Source organism: Muntiacus reevesi, chromosome 9 (assembly GCF_963930625.1).
Source record: "Muntiacus reevesi chromosome 9, mMunRee1.1, whole genome shotgun sequence".
Lineage (NCBI taxonomy): Eukaryota > Metazoa > Chordata > Mammalia > Artiodactyla > Cervidae > Muntiacus > Muntiacus reevesi.
This window is the reverse complement of record NC_089257.1, coordinates 55,532,698-55,558,311: the sequence shown is the minus strand read 5'-3', so window position 1 is coordinate 55,558,311 and position 25,614 is coordinate 55,532,698. Positions and strand designations below refer to the sequence as shown.

At 50.9% G+C, this 25,614-nt stretch overlaps 1 long non-coding RNA gene across 1 annotated transcript; it reads left to right on the top strand.

Moving 5' to 3' along the window:
• Positions 1-10,053: 10,053 nt before the first annotated feature.
• Positions 10,054-18,533, top strand: LOC136175282 (uncharacterized). The gene is made up of 3 exons (XR_010664446.1): positions 10,054-10,183; positions 10,915-11,144; positions 18,255-18,533. It is a non-coding gene; the product is annotated as an uncharacterized lncRNA (long non-coding RNA).
• Positions 18,534-25,614: the final 7,081 nt, after the last annotated feature.

Below are 25,614 nucleotides of genomic sequence, written 5' to 3'. Positions count from 1 at the left end.
AGCCCTTTCAGTGGAAACAGGGCAGGCGGGCCAGGGCATTAGCAGCCCTGGGGACAGGGCAGGCTCCTGGTGCTGGGTGGTTCAGACAAGGGTCTTACCTGAGTGGACTGAGGCTCTTCATGGGTGAGGTGAGCACTGAGGGAAGGACCAGATGGCAGGCCTGAAGGAGGGGGAAAGGCTGAAGGCAGGACATGCTCTGAGGAGTTGGTATCTCTGGAACTGGGGGGCAGAAAGGCTTTGAGGCAATTCTTGTTGTTCCTCCTGGGGATCAGCTTTCCACACAGTCCTGGAGTGGGACACTTGGTTTAAAGAGGCAGAGACCAGCCATGTACATGTGCCTCTGTGGATACAGAGGAGACTTGCACAACACCTGTCCACAGCATTTAGTTAGCCTGTGAGCATCCCAGTCAGTGCAATAGGAGTCAGAGGAAAATGGGATCAGCATGGGCTAGAAAAGGCACACCAAGCTTGCCTGTCTTCTTGCCTGTGCATCATCTGTGGTGATGCGTGAAAGGGGTGGTCTCTCCTTTGTTTCTGCCCTGATGCCTCCTATACATCCTTCAACATCCAGCCCGATGGTCACCCTTCACTGAAGACCTCCGGCTTTCCTGGGTTGTTTGAGGCTGCCTCTCCTGTGACCCACAGCACTTGCAATATCTCTCTCTTTTCTGCTTATCTCAGTGGTTACAAAGTATCTCCTGCTCTGCCAGCTCTCCACTGGGCTCTGGGGCAGGAACCAGTCTTACTGACGTCTTGGTCCCAGACAGTCAGCTTGGCCTGCGGCTCTGAGTGTGGACTCTGCAACCAGAGGCCAACTCCATTACATAAGGCTAGGTCCCCTTGGCATTACTGCTTAACACCTCTGTGTGTTCCTTGGGTCCCTCAGCTGAAAACTGGACCTAAAATAGCACCTCTTCAAAGCACCGCTGCAAAGGTTTAAAGACTCAACACTGGCCAGGCACCTTGGAGGCACAGTACGTGTTGTCTGTAATCCTCCTGCATTGGCATGAAGTGAGCAGCGCCAGGCACTGGCGTTGTGAATGAACAACTTAAGTTGGTCCTTTTAGGCAGAGTCGCGTTCAGCTGGGAGGGCAAGCATATTTGTGGCAGAGGTTTCGAAGTTGTAGGAAACTGAAACTCACTCGCTCTACTTCCGGTGCCAGGAGGGACAGCTGGGCTTGCAGGACCTGATAGCCCCTCGGAAGTCGTTTCCTCTCACTTTCAGCTCCTGCTTGGGCCCTGTTCTCTCTGCAGGAGCTTGTATTCTCACATCTGGGGATTTGTGTACGTCTCTGGTGTGAGCTCCGAGTGCCAACAGATGCTGAAGCCTGTTAAGACTGATCCTGCGGCCAACAGACTCAGGGTTCCAAATCCAGATCCTCAAGGGGAACGTTCTGATGGTTCCAGCTTCCCTAGGAGCTGTGGCTCTGCATCGGTGAGCTGATGCCAGGGAAGAGGATGGTGTTTACCTGGTACTCAAAGGTCACAGGAGGTGGGAGGAGGCTGTGGCCAAGCAGACCACTGTGGAAATCCCTAGTTGACAGAGAGACAGCAGGAGCAGAGCCAGGACCGGGCCCTCAAAGAGGACTCTGGAGCACAAGGCATCTTGGAAGCTCTATCCCTGGGCCTCCCAGGCAGCCAGTGGAGCCCAGGAGTTGGGCGACAGGCCGGGTGGACCTGGGTCAGGGCGGAAGTCCTCTCAGTCGTTTGAATTGGGTGGGGTTGCACCTTGGCCAATCTGGAGCCCACCCTCAGGCTTTGGGACTGAGAAACTCCTAGTTCCATCAGATGGACAACCGCACAAGGTGTGTGAGCAGCTGCAGAGGCAGTCCACGACTTGTCACGGAAGCATCATCTCTGACACCGCCGCAGCCAGGGCCTGCCCTCACGCCAGATGCCTCACTGGCCGGCCACCGAGCCTCTGGCTTTGGAGCTGCTGAAGCCGCTCCCACGGCCAGCGTGGCTCCGGGCCCCCACCCCTTCAATACCTCAGCCTCTTCAGATACAACTCCTGTTTATTGGAGGCTGCACGGGGCAGGCCACACACGCCTGAGGTCCAGACATTAACCTGTGGTGTTTATGGCAGTGATGATTATTTCCATCGTTCATAGGAGCAAGCTGAGAACCAGAAAGTGAAGGGGTTGCCTGAGGTCACAGGGCTCCTAAGTGGCAGAACTGCAATTTGGATGGAGTCTCATAAACACAAGTTCTGTACTTCATTCCCACGCTGCCTCTGATGGGTGAGGGCTGGAGGCCATCCGTCCTCTGCAGCCACCTTTTCACTTCTTTCGGCTTATTCGTTAAACAGGATGTGTTTTCTGAGCACACACTGTCACACATGGGCATTGTGCTAGATTCAGAGGTAAATCAAACATGACTCTTACCTTCAAGTAGCTCACATTCTATTATTTGCCATGATTGTAAAGGAAATGCATAAAATCCATAAGAAAAGAGCCTCTGAGTAGAGCTGAGAACTGGCCCATACAGAGCAAACCAGTTCCCTCTTCCGTGGCTCCTGCAGGGTCAAGTCCAGACTCTTCTGCAAGGCTCCTCAGCCCTGGCGAGGTCCAGCCCCACCTCCCTCTCCAGCCTCATCCTTTGTCACTCTCCCGCCATGCCCTGGATGCTTGTTCCCCGAAGGTGACTACTCTTTCTCTTTCCTTTGTCTCAGCCCCTGCTCCTTCCTGCAAAGCCCTGGCTGCTTTTGTTCCCTTTTCATAACAGAGACCCCTGTTCTCCTCTTGGAGAGCTCCGCTGCGCCCTCCGCTGTGGGGCTCTACTGCCCCCGCCGTCCACAGACAGAAACCACTCCCTTCTCTGAAGCCTCTCTGTATCCTCAACAGTTGACTGTGGGTGGAGAGGTGGACCCCAGATGTGACGTCCATTTGGAACCTGTAAATGTGACCTTATTCGGAAAAAAAAGGGTCTCTGCAGATGAAGTTCAGGACCCCCAGGTGAGATCAGCCTGGATTAGATTGGGCCCTAAACTCAATGACAACTGTCCTTATAAAAGCTCGAAGGGGATTTGATACGACACAGAGGGGATGACCACCTGAAGATGGAGACAGAGGCTGCCCACAAGCCAAGAGAGGCCGAGAATGGCCGGTTGCCACCAGAAACCAGGAAAGAGACCCAGAACAGAGGTTCCAGAAAGAATGAACCCTGCTGACACCTTGAGTTCATTCTTCTGGCTTCCAGAACTGTGAGTGAATACACTTCAGTTGTTTCCAGCCACTCCATCTGTAGTCACTCCTTATGGCGGCCCTGGCAACTAGCACGGCATTGTGTGCAGAACACTGAAAACATTGTCACAGGCCAGTTCCCATGCACTGGTCTGGGAGCAGGATCTGGGTGACCTCTGTCTCTGCGTTCCCAGCTCAATGTCTGTGACATATAATTGGTGCTTAATAAGTGCTCATTGACTTGAACTGGCCAAAGCAAATTCCTCTGTAACGAGTACTTGAAAGAATCTGTTTCATGGACTCAAACTTTGCCCAGTAATAAATGAAATGGCCTGTTAGCATGGGCCTCAGGGAGGCACGAGATTTGGTGGGTCAATTAATAAATCATCAAATGCCTCTGGCCCTGAGTCCACATCCAGATAGATGTGTTTTGCCGGCTTGCTCCTCATTAAAGGATTTCAAGAACAAAGTCCGTTTGGGAAAGGAATAAGTGGTCCTACAGAAGCCATTTTTTCCACGGGCTGCACACGCTTCAGTGGTGGGTTCGTGCATTTACACAAAGAAGTGATTCCAAGAGGCCAAGCCTGAGGCAGAGGATGGGCATTGGGAGCTGGGTGGGGGGAGGGGGGGCGGCAGAACATCTGTTCTTCGACCCTCAACATCCCTGCACCTTTCTTTTGTTAAATAACTCTTAGAATTTCCTTTGGGAAATCCCATCACCTCAACTTTCAGAACCTTTAGGGTAGGAGCTCCACCCCCTGGCATTCTGGAGGCCACAGTGATTGGTTCATGGATGGGCACATGACTCGCAGGGCCAATGAGATAAAACACACTTTAGCTGAGAATTCTGGGAAAAGATGTGTGATTTCCCCCTTTGGATAGAAGCCCAGTGCCTGCAGGTTGGAGTTACTTCTCTTCCGGTTGCTACCATTAAGAGTTTAAGAAGAGGACAGTTAAAAGACATGCCCTGCTGATGAGGTTTGAAGTCCAGTCAAGCTGCAGCTGAAATTCCCCTCAGACTTTTCAGTTTTGTGAGCTGATTGATTCCAACTTAGTCTAGTTTGGGTTGAAATTTCTTCCATTAGTAACCAATAATTAAAAGTTTTAACTATTATAAGGGTGACATTATGACCAGCCTATATAGCATATTAAAAAGCAGAGACATTACTTTGCCAGCAAAAGTCATCTAGTCAAACCTATGATTTTTCCAGTAGTCATGTATGGATGTGAGAGTTGGACCATAAAGAAAGCTGAGCACAGAAGAATTGATGCTTTTGAATTGTGGTGTTGGAGGAGACTCTTGTGAGTCCCTTGGACTACAAGGAGATCCAACCAGTCCATCCTAAAGGAAATCAGTCCTGAATATTCATTGGAAGGACTGATGCTGAAGCTGAAGCTACAATACTTTGACCACCTGATGTGAAGAGCTGATTCGTTTGAAAAGACCCTGATGCTGGGAAAGATTGAGTGCGGAAGGAGGAGAAGGGGACGACAGAGGATGATATGGTTGGATGGCATCACCCCCTCAATGAACATGAGTTTGTATAAACTCTGGGAGTTGGTGATGGACAGGGAGGCCTGGTGTGCTGTGGTCCATGGGGTCACAAAGAGTCGGACAAGATTGAGTGACTGGACTGAACTGATGGGTATCATGGAAAATGAAATAGCTTCATACGCTAAAATAGTACAGGCTTTGGATTCAAATTCCACCATCCAGGTATTAGCTATGTGATAAACAACCTTGAGGAAAATATCTTGTTTCTCTGAGCCTCAGTTTTTTTCATCTGTGACATGGAGATAGCACCTGCCTTTGGGGTTTATGAGGATTAGAGTGAGCCCATACGTATCTCTGGACAGATGACTGGACAGATACATCTTCTGTACATTGTACCTTCAGAGAGGCATCGCTCCTTTCTTTGTCTGTCCTCTTTGTGAGTGTGTGAAAGTTGCTCAGTTGTGTCTGACTCTTTGCAACCCCATGGAATAGTCCATGGAATTCTCCAGGCCAGAATACTGGAGTGGGTAGCTGTTCCCTTCTCCAGGGGATCTTCCCAACCCAGGGATCGAACCCAGGTCTCCTGCATTGCAGGCAGATTCTTTACCAGCTGAGCCAACAGGAAAGCCCACTCTGAAAATACCTATTATCCTCCCAACTTTTGATTTGTCCTCAGAGACATTGATGTATTTTTTTATTAGAATTGTATCAGATTTTTTAAATTAAATTGTTTATTTTTGTCATTATTTTTATTCTACTTATTGACTTATTCATTTTGCTTGTACTGAGTCTTAGTTACGGCATGTGCGTTCTTTGGTGTGGTGCACGGGCTTCTCTAGCTGCGGTGAGTGGGCTCCAGAGTGCAAGGGCTCAGTAGCTGTGGCACGTGGGGTCAGTTTCCCCGCAGCACGTGGGATCCCAGTTCCCAGATCAGGGATCGAACCCATGTCCCTTGCACCGGAAGGTGGATTCTTAACCACTGGACTCCCAGGGAAGTTCCTACTTTTTATTTTTATAAGCAATAAATGTTCACTGAAGAAAATGAGAATATGCCAAGAAGGGAAGAAGTAAAAAACACCCATAGTCTTATGATTAAGAATTATTCACTGTTGCCACATTAATACTTGATTGTTTATAGCACAAGATTTTCGCTGACAAAGGTTACACCTCTCACATTCTTTGGGTATGTGGTCTTCAAAAGTTATTGGAGTGGTTGTAGAGATTAAGGACCATCTTAAGAATAAGAATAAAGTGCCTTTGGGAGAGGAGGGGATGGAATATCTGACCGTGACCACAGCCTGATACTCTGGAGGTGATACCAGAGGAGATTAGTGGGTAGGAAAAGGACCCTCTGCTGGGTTCTGCTACATAAGACAGAGACCTAAGCAAACAGAAGCTGGAAAAAATAAGAAAGAAGAGACATTGTTATTTTGCTTTCATTTTCAAACTTGGAGGTACATAATGCATGGCTGATAAAACATTTTTGCTACTCTTAAGCTCTTGCTTCTCCACTCCTAAAGTGTGGTTCTCATTCAAATGATCTGCAATGGAAGCTAAAGTTCAAGACATCCCAGGCAGCAGGATGGAGCAAGCGGTGACTCAAGAAGGGGAAACGTACATTCCAGCTTCCTTTAAAAAGGTTTAAGCACGTTGTTACCCTCTGCTTACATCTCATTGGCCAGAGTTTAGTCTCAGGACTTACCTCCCTGCAACAGAGTGTGAGAAAAGTAGTCTTTAGTCAAGATACTAATATACAGAGGTTGTGTCCCTGTGGAGGAAAGGGGAGGTTGACAGGAGACTCGTTTCGTGGGAGGGGATGTCTGAACTGTGATCAGGGCTCCACACTGGAGCTGATACTGCCCTGGGGATAGTTTGATGGGACACAATAGGAGGCCAGATCAGACGCCTCTCTTGATCACCCCCCTCCCCAGCCTAGCCCCAAGAGAGTTCTCTGGGATTATTGGTTCTGCAAGTACGGAGCTCAGGCCCAAGTTGGTGCCAAGTGAGAGGTTCACTGTTTCATCTTTCCCTCTCCTAGTGCCATCTGTCTAAGGTGCTGTCACAGCCATGGGCAGGGCAGCGTGTGTCTGATGAGAGGGGCAGACCCAGGAGGACCCAAAGGAAGGAGTGGTTATTTAGTCTTTGGATAGGTGGAGGAGGGGCGCTGAAAAGTCTCCACTAAGAAGATGATATTCAAGTCGAGTCTTAAAAGAGGATTGGGGTTTGCTGAGTGGGTGGGGAGGAGAAGGGGAGCGGATGGCCCTGCTGCAGAATGAGTGACTGGGGAACTTGTGTGGCATGTGGGTGTGACTAGGGCTCTGGAGTGATGGTGAGAGGTCAAGAGAGGGAGGGAAGCTGGGAAGGTTGAGGAGGGTCCTGTGGGCCCACCAGAAGTCAGGGGAGCAGGGAGTGGTGGGAGCAAGACAAGCCACCCTTGCTCTTGGCTTGAGTTGAGAGAGGCTTTGCCGCACCTCGTTAGGCTCTGACAAGGAAGAGAGTTTGAGATGGGTGGAGGTCCTCCAGGACCAGTGATGCTGGCTTAGGGCAACCAGGAAACCGGGTCCCTGGCTCACACCCAGAGGTGTGAAAGCTGCGAGGCTAGGTGGTAGGGCAAGGTGAAGGACCAGTTCTTGGGGTCAGAGGGCATATCCGTGAGCGGGTCCAGGAAGGCAGGTCTGTGTAACCATCTCCTTTGAAGAAAGCGAGACGAACCCACAAAGGAGGGACTCCCTGACCAGCCTCGTCCTACCTGCTCAGCCCTTTTGGACAAATAGGGTCTCTGCAGGTCCCTGACTGGGCACCCTCACGTCAGATGCCTGTACGGAGACAGTAGTATTACATGTGAACTTAAGATTGGGGTTTGAATTCTAGTTCTGTAGCCTACTTGACTTCACTGAGCCTCAGTCTCCTCATCTATACAATGGGAGTAGTAAGAAGATCAGCTTCAAAGTGCTGGATGAGGAAATGATTGAATGGGAGGTGGTCAGCCAGGAAACAGCCTGGCAGACTGTGAGGGTCCTGGTCTTAAAGAGGCAGCAGGAGGCCTGGAGCAGGACTGACTTCCTGGGGGTCAGCAACATCACCTCCGTCCGTCTGCCCCCCTCCGGAGGGAAGGTCCACGAAGAGCTGGCAGTGCCAGGGCCCCTCCTGGGGCTGCAGACTCTGCTGACCGAGCCCCCTCCTGTACTAATCAGGCCCGTGTGGTGGAGTGGTAGCTGGGCCTGGGTGCACTTGGCTAATCACTGTGCATTCTTAGCTGCTGCAGTTGAATATTTTAACTAGGAGATTTCCTCCCCTGAGCTGATTGCAGCATATCCACGCACCAGCCTGGGACAGGGCTTGCCAGGGCAGAGGGCCAGGAAGCCGAAGAGATGGGCTTGTTTTTTAGGACTCTGAGCAGTGAAGTGAGTTCCAGATGGGCAACACGATTACCCGTTTCCTTTGTAACTCAGACATCCAAGTGGCCAGTCACTCTGTTTGGGTCCACATACCGTAAGCAGATGGAGTAATAACGGCCACTTATTCATTTATTTTTCCACTCATTCTCCAGTCTATCCATCTTTTCTTCCACCCATCCCCTCATCTACCCTTTCATCTACCTGTCAGTCCATCCATCTATCCGTCCATCCATCCTTTAATAAGCTGTGCCTTCCCATTCTCTAGGCTCTTGCAGGCATTCTTTCCTTTTCCGTCCTAGTCTGATACCTGAGGCCCTTACCCTGCTGACTGGAGGAAACCTCAGCCCCACTTACATCTCACTGAGGCTTTCTGGGGAGTGTTTTCTTGGGGTGGCTGTTGCTGTCACCTCTTTCTGTGAGGTGCCGCTGTGGGCTTCTCCCCTCATCCTCCCCAGCTTGTCCTGACTTCTCCACCCTAACAGTTTGCCCCTAACCTGTCTTACTCTCCAAGTCTCCCTGACATACAGTCATCATAGGTAATGGATGGTATTGAGAACATTTTAAGGAAATTGTGCCCCACAGAGAGAAAACTTAAAATTTACCCTTCAGTATCAGTGTTCTCAGGCTTCCCAGACGGTGCTAGCAGTGAAGAACCTGCCTGCCAATGCAGGAAATACCAGAGACACAGGTTCCATCTCTGGGTCAGGAAGATCCCTTGGAGGAGGAAATGGCAACCCACTCCAGTATTCTTGCCCAGAGAATCCCATGGACAGAGGAGCCTGGTGGGCTACTGTCCAGGGGGTCGTAAAGAATGACACAACATAAGTGACTTAGCGTGCACACATCAGTGTCCTCATGGCCCATCACAAGGACGCCTGTCCCCGCCTGCCTCCCTGGTCCTGGGGGGGGTGTTGCAGCTCCCCCTCAGCTCAGCATCTTCTCTCTTCCCTTTTGTCTCTCTGGGTCCAATACTACGACACCTGTCCATCTCACTCATCAGGAATAACAAACCAGAACCAAAGGAAAAACTGCCATTCTTTTAACATGAAAAGACAAAAATGTCCAGATATAGGCCCTTGTCCCTAGGGCAGATGCTTAATGATTATTCTGTAAAGAGGCTGACCCTGAATTTCCTTAATCTACACTTTTAGATGGGGCTTCCCCAGCGGCTCAGTGGTAAAGAATCCACCTGCAACGCAGGAGATGTAGTTTGATCCCTGGGTCAGCAAGATCCCCTGGAGGAGGGCATGGCAACCCACTCCAGTATTCTTGCCTGGAGAATCCCCGGGGACTTCTGTCCATGGGGTCACAAAGAGTCGGATGCGACTGAGGCAGCTAAGCACAGCACAGCACACTTTTAGATTAAGCCTGGGCCTTGTCTTCACGAAACTGAGAGACCGTTAAACTCTTTTTTTCTCTCAAGAAAAAGTGGCCAGGTTTCTCTAGATTATAAAACTCAAGTGGACCTTTCCTGCTTTTATCCTGGTACCCACCCCTACATCCTCTTATCCTCCAATCCATGGTCATTTTTTTCATTTGCCCAATAGATATTTATTGTGCACCTTCTAAGTTCCAGGCCTTAAGCTGAGTATGGAAGATACAACAGTGAATGAAGCACGCAGTCTGTGTCTTCACAGAGTACATTCACAGGGTGGCTGGGAGAGGATATAGTAAATAAATATATAAGACATACTTACAGAAATAAGTGCTAGGAAGGGAAAGTGCCTCCAAGCAGACTCCCATCTAACTGGCTGTTTATTTCTTCACGTGTCTGTTTTTGCTCATTCATTGCTTCAGGCATCAATAAACATGGGCTCGATATTTGTCATTTATTTGGCACTAGGCCAGGTGTTGGAGACTTGAATACAAAAAAAGACCATGACCTTTCCCTTGAAGCAGGCACAGGCTGATAAGTGAGGGAAACAGATAAACACCTCACAGTGATACAGAGGGGCTGGAACTAGAACAGAGATGCTCGTGGGCCAGTAGGAGCCAGAGGAGGAAAAAAGTACCACTGCAATCAGAGGCTGAGGGCAGGCTTCCTGAAGGAGGGATCATTTAATCAGGACTTAGCAGATGAGAATGAATTTGCCCAGGCAGAGAAGAAGGTAAGGGTGTTGAGGGCAATGGGGAGAAAAGGCAGTGAGATCCGGGATTTTTCCTGTGATGGGGTGGAGCTGCCAGTGGCCAGAGAGAGTGCCTGGGGAAGACAGAGCCCTGGATGAGGCTGGGCTTTTTCCCGCGGAAGCTCCACAGGAGAAGAGCCTGACAGCTGAGTTGAAAAGGGGCACAAAACCGGGGCTGAGGCTGAAGAAGACATGGGGAGAGAGAAGAGGAGTAGGTTGGCTCTGTGGAGAGGGAAAGGAGCGATTCCAGAAGTATTTGAAGGCCCAGACTTTGCACTCACTACCTGCTGGGGTGTGTTTGGCTTCTCCAGAGAAGCCTGTTGCTGCAGGGTAAATTCTCCCTGGTTGCCTGCACTTACCTCCCAGTGTGCTAATGAGAGCAGAACTTCAGGAGATGCCAGAGCCTGCTATTTAGTGTTTGTTGAGTGGAGCAGGGTTGGATGGAGGTGCTGCCAGTCAGAGACAAGGAGAGCGGGCTGGCGCTGGGACCCCGCTCTGCAGGGCGAGCCCCAGGCTGGGGAAGGCAGGACTGGGGACAGCAGAGCCAGGAGCTCGTGTGGGAGGAGGGTGAATGCGCTGGACAGCAGGAGAGCAGGGAAGACGGTGTTTTGAACATGGCAAGTCGGCTCCCAGAATTCTTGGAGACACCCAGCGGGGCAGGTCATGTGGCTGGATGGTAGCGTGAAGCATTAACTTTTGCATTTTGACCCCAGGACCTTCCTTCTTCTGGCTGGCAGACATGAAAGAATGCTGGCTGGGTAATTTTTTTCCACCTGAGAAGAGATTAAAGCAAAGTAAAACAAAAACAAGTTTTCCCTGTGCCAGGAAAGGAAAACCTGGATCACATATGAGAGTGAAGTTCAGGTTGCTAAACGAAGAGGGTTAAAAATGCGACGTCTTAAAGAAGATGGAGGTTATTGCATCTTGGCCTCACCATCCTCAGGTGAGAGGGGAACTGGTGGGCCACAGTTTGGCTTCTCTAGGACTCTTGGGGATCCAGGTGCCCTCCATCCTGTGGCTCCATCATCCCTAGAATAATAATCTCCGCTTCATGGTCAATGTGGGTCACAGACACATCTGTGTTCCAGGTTGTGGGAGGGGGATGAGTACACTGGGAGGTTTCATGGTCCAGCAAATTTTCACTTCTTTTTTGGTCTATCAGAAACAGTTAGGAATAAACTCCACAGAGGGAATAAACTCCCCTGCCCCAGTTCCAAGTCTAAGCCTTAAGAGGCATCATAAGTTTCCATCTGATCCTCTGGGAGCTTCTGACCTCAGCCATAAGAAAAACCTGCCCAAGGTGACTGCTCTCTTGGGAGCCTCGGTGTGGGAACAAGACATGTGGGGCAGACCTGAACTTAACCTAGGACTGGAAATGAAGCAGCTGCTTTGAGACCTGTGGATGTGTCAGAAATAAATACTCACACTTGTTTACCACTGAATTTTGGGGTGGTTTTATGCAGTATTACTGCAGCAAAAGCAGGTGATATGAAGTGTGGAATGAGGGCAAGCAATTTTCTTTTAAGTAAGCATGAGTGAAGTTTAGAAAATTAATATTAATCATACGATTATAGTTAGCTGCAAGGGAGGCTGAAAGATATAGTCTGTCATGGCACAATCTGATGTCCAGTTTAAAAGAAGAGCTATGGACATAAAATATGCTCATTAGTCAGTAGAGAAGTTCTAATTAAAGCCATGGAGTGATGCTGCTAAATTCTCACTAGAATGGCTGAAAGGGCTGATCATTCCATGTGCCGATGAGGATGTAGAGCAACTGGAATTCTCAGACACCACCTGTGGGAATGTAAAATTACAACCACTTAGAAAAATGGCTTGGCAGTTACGTGGAAGGCTAAGCATACCTCTACCCTATGATCCAGACAATACACTTCTATATATTTACCCAGGTGAATGAAAACATATGTCTGTACAAAGACTTGTGTGCATGTAGCAGCTTTATTTGTAATTGCCCCAAACTGGAAACAATTCAAGTTATCCATCAAGAAGTGAATGAATAAGCTGATTGTGGTCCATCCGCGTGAAGGAATACTGCTTAGCAATAAAAAGGAATGAATTGTTGGTACATGTAATAACATAGATGAAAATCTCAAAGTAATTACGTTGAGTAAAAGAGGTTTGGGGAGAGAGTAAGAAGGACCTCTTCCCTGCCTGCATGGATCCCTGGGAGGCAAGAACTTTGCCGGAGTTTTCTGAGCCGGTGCTAGCAGAGTGGAGACGATGTGGCCACACCCGGGGAGAGGGTGGTGGTCAGGGGCACAGAGCACCTGAGACAACCCCTCTGTATCCCCCCTGTCCCAGTGCAACCAGAACAGTAAGATTTTTAGGAGCCCTTGAAAGGGTATCATCCAGACCCTCTAAAAAGTAGATGCTAGAATAAGAAGTTGTAACAAACTGCAACCTCCCTTCCCAGGGCCCCAGGCTCACCACACTGGACTTTGACACTTGGGATCCGTGTCCAGGGTGGGAAGGGCAGGAGGAAGAAGATCTCCTTGCTTTGCACTTGTGTCAAGACTCTGAAGTGAGCACCTCTTTCTAGGAGGGGGACAGAAGGGGCTCACCTGGCCTGGGTCTTTTCTCCTTCCTTAGTGGGCAGAGCTTTCTGCCATATCCTTGATGCTGGGCTCAGCTGGGGCCTTGTTTTGGCCAAAGGTGTGGTAATAGGTACAATGCAAGTGGAGGTTTCACAAGCACTGTGCATTGGGGCATGCTTTCTGGTCACTTTTGTTCCTTCATCACCGGTAAACACATCCAGGTCAGCTGCTGGAGACTCTAGGAGACTGACAGAGAAAACCACACTCATCACAGTCAGTCCCCTGCAGACCACTGACTGGCTGCAGATGGGTGAGTGAGCTTAGCCAAATCACTGGAGCCTGGTTCAGATCTTCAGAATTGTTCAGCCAACCCACAGACTGCTAAGAAAATAATCCACTGGTGGTGTTGCAGGCTACTATGTTTTAGGATTTGTTAAGTACAATAGCCAACGGATACGGGGTCCACTACTCTGACCCACATATGCGCCTTATTCTGTCTACTCAGCTGGGGATGCTATTTCCCCTGATACTGTCACCTTGTCTTGGTCCCTTCCTTGTTCTGGAGACTTCTGGACCGCAGAGATTTAGAGAAGGCCTGGCCCCATGTATGCACCGCTCACATCCCTCAGGGGAAAGCGTGGGGGTGGCGGTGGATGCGAGGGGACAGCTGGTTCAACAGGAGCCACTGCAGAGGAAGCCGAAGTCATGAAGGAGCAGGGAAGTGGCGAGGACGTGAATTCCACTCGGGGGAACGCACAACTTGATTACTACTCAACATTTGCAGTACCCAGATACTCTAATTAAGAGAAAAGGTCAATAGGTTAAATAAGTAACTTAATCAGAAAATTATGCAAAGTGCCACAAGTCAAACGTATTACATGGCTCTTGAGATCGATATGGTATGCAAATCGATCACCCGGGATCAGGACAGCGCAGCGATGGGAAGGGGGAGTCAACCCAGGAGACTCAGGAGACCCAGCCTGAGTAGGGGAGCATGGGGGCCTGGCACCCCGAAGTAGATTGGTGAGGGAGGTGTGGTCTCTAATCCACAGACCGGGGAGGGTGGTATGGCACAGAGCATAGGTCTGGGGGCCCACGCCCTGGGTTGGAGCCCAGCTCTGCCTCTGCAAGCTGTGTGGCCTTGGGCAAGCCATGCAGCCACCCGAGCTTCATTGACAAAGCAGGGATGTTAATACTGGCTTCTCAAGATTGGAGAAGGATCAGTTATCAGCTCTGACCCTGGTGGTGTGTGTGTGTGTGTGTGTGTGTGTGTGTGTGTGTTAGGGGTTTGTGGTCATGGGGCCAGTGAGGTTTCCTTCCTCTCTGCCACCTCTCTTTCTTCCTCCTAAGCCCTGCATACAGTCAGGACACTTAATCAGAGACCAGTCAGAGGCCCTTAAATGCATTTAGAACAGTGATCCTCAACTGGGGGGTGATTCTTGGTGTATATCTGAGCAAGTATTTTTAATATAACCCATAGGGGTGGGGTGTGCTACTGACATCTAGAGGGTAGAAGCCAGGGGTGCTTCCTAAACACTCTGACATACAGGTCAGCTGGTTATCCCGCCCCCAGCAAAGAATTATGCTTGTACCTTGTCGCTCAGTTGTGTCCAATTCTTTGTGACCCTGTGGACTGCAGCCTACCAGGCTCCTCTGTCCATGAGACTGTCCAGGCAAGAATACTGGAGTGGGTTGCCATTTCCTCCTCCAGGGGATCTTCCCGACCCAGGGACTGAACCTGCGTCTCCTGTACTGCAGGCAAATTCTTTAAGGCTGAGTCGCTGGGGAAGAACCAGCAAAGAATTATCCAGCCCCAAATGTTTGTAGTGCTGAAGTTGAGAAACCCTGACTTAGAAGAATTGAATAGCTTATGAGAAAGAGAATCAGCCAGAGCATAAAATGTGGCAAGAACTTTATGGAGTGATCCAGAACTGAGTGACGATAGCCTGTCAGGGTTCCAGGAACCTCTGGGGGTCCCCAACAGTCCTGGCCCTTCAGCGAATGTCCTGTAGGAGCCCCTGTCCTCGGCCTGTGAGCAGACAGACTCACATTCGACAGAGTTTGCAGGGAGCAGTCCTGTCAGCTTGGCTGCAGAGGGCCTGGTCTCAAGACAGCTCTTCCTGGCCTGGAGACGTCAGGCCTGGCCTGGCCCTGGTGGGGGAGGCGGCCGTGGGGAGACTGCCCTGGCCTGGCATTCTCTTGCTGCCTGAAGGAATGTGGCAGAAATGGACCCTTATTTGGGCTTGTTTTTATCCCCCAGGAGTGTTAAAGTGGCCTGGCTTTTCCCAGGCTTTCCCACTGCTCCAGGGAGGGAAGTGGGACCTTGGGGACGGTCCCACGCCTGGTATGGAGAGAAGAGACCCAGCCCCCACCTGGGGTACAGAGCAGGAGGCCTGTGCTACTGCTGGGGCCTGGGAAAAGCAGGGGCCCGATCTTTGCCTCGGGAGCCTCCTGTTGGCCCCTGGGCCCCCTCTGGAGTGCTCTCTCAGGGGAAGAGGTGGGGACCCAGCTGGGTCCTTGAGGGGAAGGGGCTGGCGGAGATCTGTTCAGGGCTCGTGGGGGCCGAAGGCAGGAGATATGCTTGGTGGAGAGGACCAGGGCAGTGAGGACAACTTTTCCTTCCAAGGGACCCTCAGTGTCTTGAGTTTCCTCCCACCGATCTGGAGTGCCCCAGCCTCTGAGGTCAGAGGGTGTCACTAAAGACTGACTCATGCCATAGGGCTCAGGTCTGGGGAAAAGGGCAGGGGGTGGTGCAGGGCCGTCAGGCATCTTCCTCCTCCCCTTCCTCATGACGTATGCAGTCTTCTCAGGCCTGGAAGCTTCCCTTTCTTAGGTCTCAAGTCACAGGCAGTTGGAACTGACCCAGAGTCCTCCCCAGCAGTTGGGGAAGTAAGGCCCATAAATGGTTAGGGTCCTGTCCAAGGCCAGAGTGTGGGTCAGCGGCAGGACCCAAAACGAAGCCTAGGTCTGCTGGCTTACCCAGTACCGGCATGTGGCAACCTCACAGATGCCTCTGCTCACTCTTGCTTCACCTGTCTCATGAAAAGTGGTCTTCCAAAAACAACATTGTATGTAGCCATCAACTACACTGTAACAAATTACTCCAAACTATGGCAGCTTAAAACAAGAAACATTTGTTATCAGGAAGTTCCTGGGGGTCAGGAAACTGGGTGCATATTAGTTGGGATTCAAGTCTCAAGCTCTCTTGTACAGACAGGATTAGGGTGCCAGCTAGGGCTGCAATCTTCTCGAGGCTCAACTGGGGAGGATCTGTGTCCCAGCTCACGCACATGGATGTTGACAAAGTTCAGGGTCTCACAGACTATCGGCCAGAGACACCAGTTCCTTGACAAGATGAGGGCTCCCAGCATGGTGCCCGGCTTCCTTCAGGGGGTGGTTGGAGGGAGGCCAGGGCAGGCCAGCAGGCAGAAGTAGCATCTTTTTGTAACCTCATTTACGAGTGACTTCCCACCATGCTGACCATATTCTATTTGTTAGACTCGAGTTACAAGGTCCAACCCACCTTGGAGTGGGGAATCACAGGTGTAGACCTAGGAGGTGGGGATTACTGGGAGCTGTTTGAGAGTTGGCTTCCCACATAGTCAGTCGGCAAAGAAGGTCTAGCGAGGTCCGTGGCTTCTTCTCTCACTTAATAGTTCATTTGCTTTCAAACTCTTGGGGAAATCCCAGTACATATGACAATTTAAATGGAGCTGGAGGAGGGGTGGGATCCTCTTCTCCCCTCCAGACAGGAACCTCAGCCTAGATGAAGCCCAAGTTTCTTTGCACTTAAACAGCCTAGATTTTTATACCCATCCAATGGAGGCTTCCCTGATGGCTAAAGCAGTAAAGAATCCACCTGCCATTGCAGGAGACATGGGAGATGCTTTCCTGGGTTAGGAAGAGCCCCAGGAGAAGGAAATGACAACTCACTCCAGTATTCTTGCCTGGAAAATCTCACAGACAGAGGAATCTGACAGGCTACAGTCCATAGGGTCAAATAGAGTCTGACATGACTGAGCATGCATACATCTGATGGAGGCAAAAGCATTTGGTCTCAGGTCAGAAATGTCAGGTCTTTGGCCAGGTCTTAAGGAATTCAGGCAAGTCACTCGGTTCACAGATGAACTTACCTGTAAAAGGTGGAACTTGGATGGAGATTTCTGGTGGAACATTCTCCTGAATTGAAATCTTCTCCCACTCTGGGGACAGAAATCTCCCACGTTCTTGCCTTCCCTCTGCCCTTTATGGACTCATAACTGGAAGATGCCATTGCATCTGAGAGGGGTGGTTGAATTCCTGGGGTGGTGCATTCCAGGGGTGGCGGGTGAAGGCAGGTGGGGGGAGCTGGTAGAGAAAGGTCAGGACACTGGCCTGGGCCTTATCAGTTTGGTATCTGCCCAGGCAACCACCCTAACCTAGCAGTGGCCCTTAACTCCCTGGAGGTGGAAGGGAGGGCCCCAGACAGAGGAAAGCAGGAAGGCTCCTGGGGAAGGTCCTACAGAGATCAGTGCTGTCCAAAATGCACCCCTACCCTGCCACCTCCACCAGGATCCACATCTCAGATTTGCCTCTTCATCTCAGCCTGGCTTCCTATGTTTGCCTGGGAGGCGTTACCTGCTCCTCATCCACACCTGCTGGCCCTTCACCTTGCTGCTTCCAGGCCAGCCTCATGGGCCGGAGTCAGAGTGTCCACAGGGTCTGGAGGACAGCAGAGTCATTCTCCTGGGAGCTGAGAGGGTATGGACTTGGGTTTCTGCATCTAGGCAGGAAGGTGCTGCTGGCCTTAGCGCAGGGAGGAGGCAGCAAAAACCCCTGCCTGCGTCTCAAACTCATTTCTAATTCACTTTCCTTCTGAAGTGGTTTTGAGGAAGTGCGATATCTGAAAAGGCAGCTAATGCAGGCCCTGTAAATAGTGCATCTGCAGCTGTAATGGAGGGAGAGAGAGAGAGAGCAAAAGATGGATTAAGTGCCCACTGTGGGCTTGGAAAAAAAACCCTTTTGATCTCTCCCTACTGTACAATGCCCTGTTACCTTGTTAGCTTGCATCAGCCAGAGAGAGGATGTTTCTTATTGTGATTGCTGCAAATTGGCACCTATTTCCCAGAGAGTAGCTTTCTCCTAAATTAAGTAGAGCACCCGGCTCCATCCTGGGTGATAAGGACCTCCTATTAGGGGGTAATGTCAGCAGGGAGCCGCCTCCAGTCTGCCTGCCTGCCTCAGGGACTCCTGGCTGGCCGCACTCTCTTAGCTTAGCCTCACAGGCCAAGGCAGATGGGGGCCCCTCCACTGAGGCTCTTCTTTCTCATCCTGGGGGTGGGTTCATTGCCCCTGATGGATCCTTCTGATGGCTGCAGGGGGCCCATAGAACTGCTTGGGACATGTGGTGCTGATCACTGAACTCATCGTCTTTCCCTCCAACATAAGCATCCTAGATTCTCCACTTATTTAATTAATCAATCCATTCGACAAATATTTATTGAGCTCATGCTATGTTCCAGATGCTCTGATGGTGCTGGCGACACAGCAGTGAACGAGACAGAGTCCTGCCCTCACAAGGTGTGCAGAGTGAAGTACCACCATCTTCCATTTGGCCATCCCAAACCCAGAGTCACCTGAGACTCCTTCCTCTTCCAAAGCATCCACATCCACTCAACTCAGTCCCTAAGTCTCCCCCTGTGAGCCCCTCCGTCTGTATTGGAAGGTACAAAAATTGTACTGTGTGCTTCTCTCTCACCACCTGGGACCAAACCCCAGCATCTCTCACTTGAACTCCTGGATTACCCACTTGTACTAGTCTCCTACTTGTTGCTGTAACAAAGTACCAAAATCTTGGCGGCTTGAAACAACACAAACTTGTTGTCTTGTTATTGTTCAGTCACAAAATCAAGTCCAATTCTGATTCTTTGTGATGCTTCCCTGTCCTTCACTACCTCCCAGAGTTGGCTCAGACTCATTCCACTGAGTCGGTGATGCCATCCAACCATCTCATCCTCTCTTGCCCTGTTCTCCTCCTGCCTTCAAATCTTTCCAAGCATCAAGGTTCTTCACATCAGGTGGCCAAAGTATTGAAGCTTCAGCTTCAGCATCAGTCCTTCAAATGAACATTCAGGGTTGATTTCCTTAAGGATTGACTGGTTTGATTTCTTTGGTGTCCAAGGGACTCTCTAGAGTCTTTTACAACACCACAATGAAAGCATCAATTCTGTGGTGCTCAACCTTCTGTATGGTCCAACTCTCACATCTGTACATGACGCTTGGAAAAACCATGGCTTTGACTGTCCAGAACTTTGTTGGCAAAGTGATGTCTCTGCTTTTTAATATACTGTCTAGGTTTGTCTTAGCTTTTCTTCCAAGGAGCAAGCATCCTTTAGTTTCATGGCTTTGTTATCTTACAGTTCTATAATTCAGAAGTCTGGCACAGATCTCACTGGGCTGGATCAAGTTATCAGCAGGGATGTGTTACTTTCTGGAACTTCTGGGGTGAGTTTCCTGGTCTTTTCCAGCTACCAGCAACTGCCTGCATTTCTTAGTCCTGCTGGACTGCAGAAACTGGTTGGCAGGAGCCTGACTTCCAGTCTCTACTGCTCTCTACTCAACCTCCCAGTCCAGGCCATGAACACAGTTAGGATCCCAGTGAATATTTACTGAATTGGTGAATAATGAATTTACCATGTATTGCTGTGTGAGAAAAAGAGCAGGATGCAGACAAATATGTGTTCTCTTAAGAAAGAAGTCCTATACATGGGTACAGCTGTGTGCATGTTTATGAAAATAGAAAAACTCAGGAAGGACCACATTTATTGCAGTGGTGACCTCTGGGGAGAGAACTGAATGGGAACAGACAGGAGAATGACTTCTCTGTCTTACTTCATGCATTTCTCATTAAAAAAACATTTTTTTAAAAAAATTTTGGTTAAAAGCATACATAGCCATTTTTAAGCACTTCCCTGGTAGCTCAAATGGTAAAGACTCTGCCTGCGATGCAGGAGACCCAGGTTCAATCCCTGGGTCAGGAAGATCACTTGGAGAAGGAAACGGCAACCCACTCCAGTATTCTTGCCTGGAGAATTCCATAGACAGAGGAGCCTAGAAGGATATAGTCCATGGGGTCACAAAGAGTCGGACACAACTGAGTGACGCACTTTCACTTTCAACCATTTTTAAATGGAAAAAAAATTAAAACACAACCAAACAACTGTCTTCGAATTGAATATGATCAAATGTCACAGAAACTGAACAATATATTTTAAATAAAAGCATGCCTCCTAAGTGCATCCACAGAGGTGTCCTTTGTGTCCACTCTGACCCTTAATTCTGCTCACGTGGCCCTGCGATGGCTGCAAAGGACCCTGCTGGGGCTTCACGTGGGTCCCTGAGGGTGGGTCTCCAGTCAGATACTAGCTCTACTGCACCTCCCTCCTGTATCACACCTGTGGTACTTCCTCACCTGGAGGACCAGTGTGAGCCCCTGGGCTGGGTGGGGTGTGTATGTATGTGTGTGTGTGTGTGTGTGTGTGTGTGTGTAGGGGATGGTGGGTCTGGGGTCTGGCTTAACTCTGCAGCCTCCTCCTCACACTCCACTTGCAGGAACCCAGAGCCATCATCCTCTGACATTTCTCTTTTCTACGCCTTAGTACCTGCCGCGCTTTTCACAGGGGTGGCTCTTCCCTGCCATAATTCCCTGCCGAATGTCTATGCATCTTTTGATACCTGGCACCCCTCTGGAAGTTTCCACTCAGCCCTTCCTGACTCTTCTCTCTCCCCCAGCAGAACTGGCCCCTCCTTTCTCTGGGCACCTGCTGGAGAGATGGTGTGAAGTGCTTTGGGCAAAGCCTCTGGCTCCTAACTGCCTGCTTCTAAACCCAAGCATCACTGCCTACTCACTGCAATTTTGAGTGACTTCAACGCTGAGGCTCGGTGGCCCCACTCGAGACTTGAATGATGACACCCACTGGTAAGGTGGCTGTGCCCTTTAAATGGGGTGGCCTATTTGAGGCTTACTGCTCGGAGGAGCCCAGTACTTGGAAGGGGCTCCAAGCCAGGTAGACCTCTGGCCCCTGGGGCTTGGTAGGTAGTCGGGGCTCATTGTCTCGAAGGGCCAGGAGAGCTCTTAGGAGGAAGCATATCTGAGTTGAGTTCTAAAGGCCAAGGAGATGGTTCCAGCCAGTGGGTGGGACCAGGAGCATCAACCACGTGCCGTGGGTGTCCAGAAAAGCAGGGTCACAGAGGAGGGGACGAGCCCAGTGGCCTAGAAAACCAGAGGCCTGGGGGTCGGCCCAGCTCCCCGCTGGAGGGACGTGAGGATTGACAGCCTTTGTGCCGCTTCAGTCCAAGCTGTTTGGGGTTTGGCGTGAACACACAATAGGGCCTGAAGAGGTGGCTGCTTTTTTTCCCCTGGAGCTCTCAGATGTCATGAAATTGGTCTGAATAATTTTTTCCTCTCAAATTGTTCAAAACATTCTGTTTCTGGCCTGAGCGTTCAGGTTTCCCATTGCCTCATGGAAAGGGTGCTGGGGCAGATTTGGAGGTCTTGGGAAGCACAGTGAATCGGGGCACCCTGTCCATGTGCTCTGCTTCCCTGCCAAGCCAGAGCCCCCCCAGGGGCCAGAGTGGAGGCTGACTGGGGGGCACTAATGGGCTGAGCGCTGCGGCCCCATGGCCCGGGCGGTGGCCAGTGCCTGTGGGCAGCCTGGGCTGCAGGCCCAGCACAGACCAGCAGGAGCTGCCGGGAGTCCAGCCAACTGAAGCCTGATACCTGGCTCTTGGCTCCATGGGTAGCTGCCCAGGAAGGTGGGAAGGAGGCGTGGGCCTTCTAGGGCGGCCCGGCCTGGGGGCGGCTCTGTGGCTCTATTTACATTGGCTTCAGTGGAGCAAGAGTGAGGAGCTGCTGATAGCATCTCAGGGCTCGTGCAGCCTCCAGAGAGATAGGGCTTGTACTTCTCCAGCATGGGTGGGCTCTCTCACACACATGCGCAGACACACACACACAGTGCCGTTTGTCCATGAGCCTCCTTGAAACAGACACTCACATGTGGGCATTCTAAATGAGGAGGAGACAGTAAGGGAAGGGGTGTGTGTGGGGAGTAGGGGTCCCGGCCAAGGGAGGCAGTGAATGTCTCAGACTCTGACACTTGGGGAGGGACGCAGAGATGTGGATGCTGCAAGACGAGAAGCTTTGGCAGGCCAGAGCACTCTGATTATAGAAAAGTCCTTTCGTACTGCCTGCCAGCTAGTGTCTACTTCCCATAGCCCTGGGGTCTCAGGACCCTCCTCTCTGCCACCCCGTGGTGGCCAGATGTTTTGCCTTGCACAGCAGAGCCCGGGGTCTCAGGACCCTCCTCTCTGCCACCCCGTGGTGGCCAGCCGTCTTGTCTTGCACAGCTGCAGGGACCCCATCTGCACCGAGCACTCTGGGACTCCTGTGTCTGGGGTTCAGGAGCTGTTCTTAGGGGTGCACTGTGAGCACGCCCCCTGGGGGCTGTGGGACAAGGCAGGCAGCACTGAGAGACCCTCAGACCCATGAAAGGCTCTGTGGGGAAGTGGGTGTCGGCTTCCTCTGGACCCGGGGAAACTGGAGCTTCTGAGTCATCCTGCAGATGCAACTCAGAAATTTGTTTTATTGTTTCTTGTGGACCGGGCGGGGTGGGGGTGGGGAGAGTCTACTCTGCTGATGCTGATAATCAGCGTCACAAGGTCTCCATGGGGTGACATGGCCCATAGCGGCTCAGAGCAGTTACTGTCCCTTCTTGAGAAACTCCTGCCTTCCTATCCCTCCTCAGACCACATACGTAGACTTTTTTTTTTTAATTTATTTTTTAATTGGAGGTGAATTGCTTTACGGGCTTCCCTTGTGGCTCACCTGGTAAAGAATCTGCCTGCAATGCAGGAGACCTGGGTTTGATCCCTGGGTTGGGAAGATCCCCTGGAGAAGGAAAAGGCTACCCATTCCAGTATTCTGGCCTACAGAATTCCGTGGACTGTATAGTTCATGAGGTTGCAAAGAGTCGGACAGGACTGAGTGACTTTCATTTTCACTAAATTGCTTTACAATGTTGTGTTGATTTCTGCCGTACAACAACATTAATCAATCATATGTATATCCCTGTCCCTCTTGAGCCTCCCTCCCCTCCCTCCATCCCACCCTCTAGGTCATCACAGAGCACTGGGTTAGGCTCCCTGGGTTATATAGCAGCTTCCTACTAGTTAGCTATTTACACATGGTCGTGTATACATGTCAATGCTACTCTTCGATTTGCCCCAGCCTCTCCTTCCCCCGCTATGTCCGCAAGTCCATTCTCTACATCTGTGTCCCCGTTCCTTCCCTGCAAACAGGTTCAGAATGAAATAACACACAGGCTTCCAATTCAGGCTTGGCTTCCATCTTGCAAACACAGGAACCGGCTCTGGCTTATTTGGGTGAAATGGAGATGTATTAAAGGGTGTTGGGAAATTTGCAGAATCTGGGCCAGAGCTCCTGACCTGGAGGCCCCCACCCCAAGCCAGGAACAACACCCAGATAGCTTCTCAGAACTAACTGGTCCGGGAAAGCCCCGCGGCCGTCACTGCAGGGTGCTGCCTCTGCCCCCGGCATTGTGTCACGGCCAGTGCCTGGTACTTAATGTCCCAGAATCTCAGCCCAGCTCCCCTAGAAGCTGGGTGCGGTGGTTGCTGCACCCTTACGGGAACGGGCTCCAGGCAGTGTCTGCTTTGTTGCATCATTTTCTTTCAATTCAAAGGTTCAAAGTTTGCTGTGGGTGAGTCCGGTCAACAGAGTGAGGTCACGGGCTTGAACTCTGGCTGCAAGGAGGATGGGAAAGTGGAGGTGGGGTGGGGAGGATCTGACTTCCACATGAAGGTAGTCTCTTACCTGGACTCAGAGTGGGAAATTCCACCAACACACAGATGTGTTCAAAGGTGGCAAATGACTACTGCAGAGATGTGCGGAGCCCAGCTCAAAAGAGCAGCGTGGAGGTTTTTTCTTTCTTGTCTCTGTCTTTTTTTCTCTCCCAAGAGCGGGAACAGTAAGCCTGGGATACACAGATGCCTCAGCCTTCCCTCATTTCCACACAGCTCCTCTGCCAAAACCTACAGTCTGGTGGTGTCCCAACCTCTTTACCCCGGAAGCTGCTCCTGTCCCTGGGGAAGATGTTTGGTCCCAGCGCCCATCCGGCAGCTCAGGGGTGGCCACGGGGTCTGTCTGATGTGCCCCCGGAGCAGCTGAGCTGCAGCCGGCTCCCTCCCCAGATGACACCTACAGCACGCGCACCAGAGGATCATCTCTCTGATCCTCCATGGAGAAGGGCCATGCACCCTGTTAGCTTGCCTCTGACCGCTGTGCAGCACCCTGAGTCCAGGGTGGACCCTTCCCTCACTGGCTCACATAAGGAGAGTTGGTTTTCTGGCTTAGCGTGAGTGGCTCTGGGTCTGGCGGCATGGCTGGGGTTGCGGGGAATGGGGGTATGCCATGGGGCATGTCTGGGGACCTGGTGTGGAACTAAACACATCAGAACATACACCCCTCCAGAAACCCCCAGTGACATAATCTTTCCCCTCAGTTATTTCACTGTTCCACCACACGGACTAATGTGTTGTTTTTTAAAACAACGTATTAGTGTATTTTAAATTTCAGAACAGTAATGTCCTTGTTGTTTTTCTATTGTAAAAGTAATGCACACTTTATAACAATTCAAGACATATATAAATCTGTAAGCTAGAAACAGGAGAGAACTAGAAACTTTTTATATGGAACGTAGAGATAACCATTATTAAAAGTTTTCTTTTTTAATCTATATATATAAATATACTTATATGTAGAGCTAAGGCTGAAACGAGTGTGTGAATGGAAAGAGATCCCAATATGGTATTGATTTTAAAAACTCAGTTGACAGGAGACTCTACCTGGCTTCATACTGGAAGCAAAGAGAACTAGGAAGGCTGTCTACTGGATACTCAGGCACAGTACTGAAGCTGGGCCTGAGCAGTGATTGTGTTTTCAGCAGTTATTCCTGGGATCTCATAGCCAGAAGGGCCGGGATCATGTCCACGGTCACCCCCTATGGAAGGAGGTGTAGTGGGGAGAGGGTACCCGGGCTCTGAGGGGTCTGGCCTGGGTCCCCCTGGCCTGCCTTCTCCCCTGACCAGACTGCCTGGGGGTGCGGGGAGCTGCTCCTCCCTGGGGATCCAGAGGAGGAAATGGCTGGGCCTGCTGACCTCCCAGACCCTGTGGTCCCCTGGGGCCTTCATAGCTCCAGAAGCCAGCCTGGGATGTTTCATGGGGCCCTGGGGCAGGACAGAAGCAGATGAGTAGCAACCGCTCGCCGGTTAGCACCCAGCTTTGCACTCAGCAGTCACCGAACATCTGCAGAATGAATGAATGAATGAAGGGTACACATCCCCTTGGGGGGATAATCTTCATCAGCTCTAATTATATTTCTGAGTCTCAGGGCATCTCCCCAACCTGTCCCATTTCAGGAGGTCGAGCAGTTCCTAGGAAACCGCAATCCGAGCCTCACAGAACTCAGACCTTCCGAGGAGGCTGGCCCTGCTGAGGTCACCTATCCTGTCCCCTCCTAGGCAGGCCTCTGGCCTGTGACTGCAGTTTTCTGAGGAGAGACTTTTCCAGACCCAGCTTCCCACGGGGATGTGACTACTTGCCCAGTGCAGAGGGAGGCTTCTCTGGTCACGTGTGCGAACAGGCCAGCGACTTGGAGGTGGCAGGGCTCTGCCCTGGGGACCCCTCCTCTTCACAATTCAGGGCCGTCGTGGGCTAGGGTGAAGGGCATCTCTCACAGTCTTGGGGTCTGAGGTGGATCCCCAAGATTTCCCACTTGGTGGGGGAGGGTCTTCAGGTCCCCTGAG